General features: G+C 40.0%; 1 non-coding gene across 1 annotated transcript; it reads left to right on the top strand.

Annotated features, from left to right (window-relative positions):
- The first annotated feature begins 3,904 nt into the window (after positions 1 to 3,904).
- On the top strand, positions 3,905 to 4,011 carry LOC128248790 (U6 spliceosomal RNA). The gene has a single exon (XR_008264954.1). It is a non-coding gene; the product is annotated as a U6 spliceosomal RNA (small nuclear RNA).
- The last annotated feature ends 1,387 nt before the right edge of the window (positions 4,012 to 5,398 follow it).

Genomic DNA, 5,398 nt, shown 5'->3' with positions numbered 1-5,398 from the left:
TCACTTATTTGTGTTTGTGAGTTCAAATTTGTTATATATTTAATGTTTTATTGTTATTGTTGGAATTGAACTGTTGTTTATTTGTTAACTGTTATTTTCGCCCTTCAGGGCAGAAAAGTCTTAAATTCTGAAATATTGTTGTGAAAGTGACAACTGTGATTAGAACTGTGATTTTTCCCTTCTCAGGGTAAAAATTATTTTTTGTCTAATTTTTTTTCTTTTTGAAGGAATTTGTTTACTGTGAAAATTTTTTCTTCACGTCATGGATCACAATTTGTTTTTGAATGAAGATATGCCAGAGATGGAAAAAGGCGAAAAATAATGAAACTTAACACAAGTGCAAACAGAAAAGCAAAGTTTTTCGGCTGCAGTGGATGGCAACATGATAACAATGGAAGTTACAGTGGCAGAACTTTTTAAATATAGGAACCTTGTCAAAAAAAAAAAAGAAAACAGGTAGTGATACAAAACTACTCCCTCCTCAAGAGGTTTTACAGAATATTGAGGCAAAAACTGTAGTGTACAAAACGTACAGTATGAAAGAAAAGAGAATTACAACATGTACAAGTGAGGTGATAAAAAAATGTTTGTTGCCACTCTGGAACAGAATAATTTATGTTGGCCGTGGAAGAAGGCATGCCACGGTCGAAGCTCAATTCACCAATGAAAAAACAGCAGAGGATTTATCTACAATGACCTTAAAAAATGAAGAGGTGATATTACTGCCGATGTACGTAGGCAGACGAACCGCTAAAATTAGACTGGAAGAAATTCCGGCAGGTCTCAACGTTATGTGGATAGCAGTGGCCATTACTTAAGGAAGAGAAAATGAGCATTCTGCAAATGCAAAAAGAAGAAGCAGAAAATTGGCAAGGTCAGTCCCTCGAGATGTTCATACAGGCCACACCCAAAGTCCTTGAGGGACTGCCTGATAGAGTATTTATAGGCAAGGGGCTAAGCGTAAGAGTCGGTGTAGAAGAACGTAGGCCGCATTACTTTAAATGTGGCAAGAAGGGTCACATTCGCTCAGACTGTAAAGCAAAGAAGAACGAAGCCCCTCCACAAGAGCCACAAAACGTGGAGGAGACAAAAAAAACAACAAGCAAAACAAACAAAAGTTACACAAGAACCCAAGGAAACAAGACCAGAAAAACTATACAGGCAACAATACAAACCACAGAGGGTGATGAAATGGAGTTTACCACAGTTAAATCCCCAAAAAGAAAAAAAGGCCCCAGCCCCAGACTCCCCACCCCATACAAAGAAAACATCCAAAGCAAATGCAGACACACAAAAAAATCTCCCAGACCACCCCCTTGTTAAAACCCATTTCCCATTCTCACCCCAAGATGCAGAACAAAATTATTTCTTTTAATGACAATAATAAGGTGCTTGGCACAGTAATCCAAGCTCATCATAAAGCTCAAGTGTATAAAACTAGAAAAGACATGCCACCTCACATTAGAATTGGTAGAATGGAGGTGGACTTATTCACGGAATTAAAAAACAGGTACCCAGACGACATCAATGATGTTAGCAAAGAGATGGGTGGCCAAAGTTTTATGGTTAGTCCAGCGACTACACTACAGAAGAAAAAGGATGGGGCGGAAGCTGAATTCGTGCAGCCCCTCCCCAAACAAAAAATGTAAATACTATTTATTATGGAAATTAAGTTAGGGTGTATAAATGTGCATGGCCTAGGGTCGAACTGGAAACAAACTTGTCTCCTTGACAACCTTAGGTCACTAGATATTGATCTATGTATTGTAACTGAGTCTAAGCTGAGTGGGCCACGAGCATTCTTGTCCCTTCTAAATGGCTAGGAGAAATTTATTTCTCCTAGCCAGCAGGAGAGCGGGGGCATGAGGTGGTCTTATTCAGGAAAAACTTGGACGTGTAGGTAAGTGTAGACTTTCTGGACCCAGAAGGTAGGCAAGTCGTTTTGGATGTAACACATGTAAGTAAACAGTCCTTCAGGTTAGTAGCTGTCTACACAGAGATTTAGTAGATAGGCTGGCTTTTACCGGGACCTGGAGAGTTTTTTAGTGACTTTAACACTATTCTCGACACACAGGTGGATAGTGTTGGCCTGACCAATAGAAGGGAAAGCCCAGGCCTCAAAAGGCTACTAGAGAGCTATAATCTAGTAGATCAGTATAGACTGGATGAACCACTCGTTCCACAGTAGACATGGTCCAATAACAATGGTTCACTCAAATTTTATATAGATAGGATATTTGTTAGGGATAGGGATATGTTTAGTTGTCCACACTTTTGTTGTGTCTCCTACAGAAATCACTAGTTTGTAACGTGTAGGGTGTACCTAGTTAAGTGTCATAGGCAGGGACCAGGGTACTGGAAGATGAACAAGTCTATTTTGACTTGTAAAACCTTCCGTGCCCGGGTTAAGGAGTTAGTGCAGAGGGCATTAACTGGCACGATTATTAATAATAGGTGGTGGTGTGCTCTCAAACGAACCACTCGTTCTGAGTCTATTAGATATAGCAAACAGTTAAGTCTAGATAAGACTAGAATAGAAAGGGCTTTAACTAAGGAATTAGATGAGGCCATGGAATCTGGCTCTGCATCCAGAGTGGTGACAGCGAAAGCGGTTTTTTGCTGTCATCTCAAAGCCAAACACGAAGGGTGTAGGATCAGAGCTAAACTTCGTGCAGTGGGAAGAGAAGGTATTGATGTTGCCGGATGGGCATGTCGTGTGGAGAGTCGGAGAGGCAGAGAAGCCTCTATCAAGTCTTTAACGGATGAACATGGACGAATTTAGATTGGAGCCTGGTGTTGCCATCTGGTTTCACCAGTCCTCAGTCAAGTCGTCCAACCCATGCTAGCATGGAAAGCGGACTTTAAACGATGATGATGATGATGATGATATACCCAAGTAAAGCACATAAATGTGAAACAAGGTGGGAAAAAATAGTACTTGAATACCAGAGATAGAGTAATATGCTTTATTAAAGCTGCAAAACCATCACAAAAATATTACAAAAAACTACTACTCAGAGTTTCACGTTCTCATTCATTGGGCAGTTGTGATCACAACTGCCTGATGAACAGGAATGTGAAACTCTGAGTAGCAGTTTTATGTGATATTTTTGTAATGTTTTTGCAGCTTTAATAATAAAGTATATATACATATATTTAAAATGGGGAAGGTTGGTTTATGGGATTACCTTGGGTTTTTCCCGTCCATAAAGGGTTTAGCATTTTGGCATATTGTCAGACCCCAAAGCCTGTTGGCCTAAGACCTCTTCAAAATATGGAGGAGGAAAAGCTTCATTACAAAGGTAAATGATTGGGTATTATCTCCCTTTGTCATTGGCCATCGATTTCCAGCTGTACTGCCATCTTGGAGGCCACAAGATGGTGGCACAGCCAGAAGTCGATAGCCAATGGTAAAGGGAGATAATCCCCAGTTGTTTACCTTTGTAGTGAGGCTTTTTCCTTCCATATTTTGAAGAGGTCTTAGGCCAACAGGTTTTGGGATCTGACGATACGCCATAAAGCTAAACCCTTTATGGACAGGAAACCCAGGGTAATCCCATAAACTGTCCTTCTCCGTTTTTAATATATACTGATCTACATCTTAGAGTGGGCTTCTTCTCTGGATTTATGTATTCTACAAATGATACAGACAAACACACATATATATATTCATATATATACATTATATATATACAGACAGGTGGAGGCACATGGCCTAGTGGTTAGGGTGTCAGCACCATGATCGTAAGATTGTGGTTTCGATTCCTGGACCGAGCGGTGCGTTGTGTTCTTGAGCAAAACACTTCATTTCACGTTGTTCCAGCTGGGGAACACATACGCCATTGAAACTGGGAAACCAGGCCCATGGGCCTGGCTAGGCTTTAAAAGGGCGCATTTATTTTTTGTACTAGCTATGGCAGTACATATTCTAAAATTGGAACGATACAGAGAAGATTAGCATGGCCCCTGCGCAAGGATGACACGCAAATTTGTGAAGCGTTCCATATTTTTAAGGTGCAGGACTGGCTGTGTGGTAAGTAGCTTGCTTACCAACCACATGGTTCAGGATTCAGTCCCACTGCGTGGCATCTTGGGCAAGTGTCTTCTACTATAGCCTCGGGCCGACCAAAGCCTTGTGAGTGGATTTGGTAGACGGAAACTGAAAGAAGCCCGTCGTATATATGTATATATATATATATATGTGTGTGTGTGTGTGTGTTTGTGTTTGTCCCCCTAGCATTGCTTGACAACCAATGCTGGTGTGTTTATGTCCCCGTAACTTAGCGGTTCGGCAAAAGAGACCGATAAAATAAGCACTAGGCTTACAAAGAATAAGTCCCGGGGTCGATGTGCTCGACTAAAGGCAGTGCTCCAGAATGGCCGCAGTCAAATGACTGAAACAAGTAAAAGAGAATAAAAGAGAAAAGACAATAGATGAGAGCTAGCTATGCTCAGTATAGAAAACACATAATAGTGCTCAAATGATTTGAACTTAATCTCAGAATTCTTCATCCAGGGCTACATCAACAGCATCAAGACTGGCTACAAGAGAAATCCAGGTGAGGTGATGATAGAGATAATGATGTAGATAAACACATTTAGTTTGACATATAAATACATATATATATATATATATATATATATATATACACACACACACACATAGGTACACATAGATATATATGGATACATATGACTACATATATTCATAAAGATAAATGTACATACATATAGATATATAGGAGAGTTGTAATGTCACAATATTGGTGAACCAAGGGGAAGTAGAGAAGAAATTCCAGGCATAGAAGCTAAACTTAGACTTGAGAAACCTTATAGTTTACCTCTCAAAGACTAAGGTTTTAGTGAGTACGAAAGACAGGACCCTTGTACCTTCAAGGAAATGGCCTTGCTCAATATGTAGAAAAGAGATAGGTGTAAACACCATACACTGTATACACTGTAATCTATAGACACACAAGAGATGTAGTGGAATCACTGGCAGACTATCCGAGAATGTAAGATCATATGCAGTAGATGCACTGGGATAGTACATACAAGCACACCTGAAAATGAGTGTCTTGAATGCCCAGGTGGCTCATTAAAAGTAGTTGATAGCTTTTGTTACCTAGATTAATTAGCAAGGGAGTTGACTGTTCTAAAAGTATAGTTGGTAGAGTAAGAATTGGTTGGAAAAAGTTCAAGGAGCTTCTACCACTGCTGGCTACAAAGATCTTTTCTCAAAGTGTGAAGAGCAGATTGTATGATGTTTCTGTTAGAATTGCAATGCTACATGGGACTTGAATGCAAAGGTCTTGAGAAGACTGTAAAGAAATAAAGCGAGCATGCTCAGTTGGATATGCAATGCAAGTGTGCACGAAAGAATTAGTACATCCCCAGC

This window comes from Octopus bimaculoides, chromosome 9 (genome assembly GCF_001194135.2).
Source record: "Octopus bimaculoides isolate UCB-OBI-ISO-001 chromosome 9, ASM119413v2, whole genome shotgun sequence".
In the NCBI taxonomy this organism is placed as follows: domain Eukaryota; kingdom Metazoa; phylum Mollusca; class Cephalopoda; order Octopoda; family Octopodidae; genus Octopus; species Octopus bimaculoides.
The sequence above is the reverse complement of the archived record's forward strand: the minus strand, read 5'-3'. Positions and strand labels throughout refer to the sequence as shown.